The sequence below is a fragment of the Frankliniella occidentalis genome, unplaced genomic scaffold (assembly GCF_000697945.3).
Source record: "Frankliniella occidentalis isolate FOCC.00 unplaced genomic scaffold, Focc_3.1 Scaffold181, whole genome shotgun sequence".
NCBI lineage: Eukaryota > Metazoa > Arthropoda > Insecta > Thysanoptera > Thripidae > Frankliniella > Frankliniella occidentalis.
Window position 1 is genome coordinate 129360 of NW_026267307.1, and position 554 is coordinate 129913.

Below are 554 nucleotides of genomic sequence, written 5' to 3' on the forward strand. Positions count from 1 at the left end.
TGAGCATTCTTACTCAAAAATTGGATTTTTAAAAAATCAAAAACAACGGGTCCCAAAAATGCCGTTTTTTTAAAATATTTTTTTATGGGTTTCTAGGGGGTAACTCATCAAAGTAGAGGCTTTTGGGTGAAAATTTCGTCCGTTTTGCTCTAGCTCAAACCGTTGAGGCGCTAGAGGGCGTTTTTAACGAAAGAAAGGGAACAAATGTACGATCCTGCATGCTTAGTCGAAGTGACGGGCCGTTGACGGGCCGGAGGCCCGTAACTTTGTGTACATTTTTGCACTACCCGACTCGGGTGTCAGACGTGGTCTGGCGTACATCTACCTTGTTAAATCGTAAAAAAGGCTTCATGTCACTGAATTGTAAAAGGAGTTATACTTCAACAAGGTCCTAGCTACATGTGCGCCAGGCGCGTCGCAGCGCAACAGCGTTTCGTGAGATATCGCGAAGCCTGTTACGCGAGACGTGGTCTGGCGTACATATAGCTAGTTCTTATTTTGAGCCTGTTCAAAGTGTGGTTTCCTTGATTTTGAAATTGATCCATAAACGGAAC

General features: G+C 43.9%; 1 long non-coding RNA gene across 1 annotated transcript in view; it reads left to right on the forward strand.

Annotated features, from left to right (window-relative positions):
* Positions 1–554, forward strand: part of LOC127750383 (uncharacterized) — a 19046-nt gene that overhangs the window by 8474 nt on the left and 10018 nt on the right. The gene's annotated exons all lie outside the window — the stretch shown is intronic.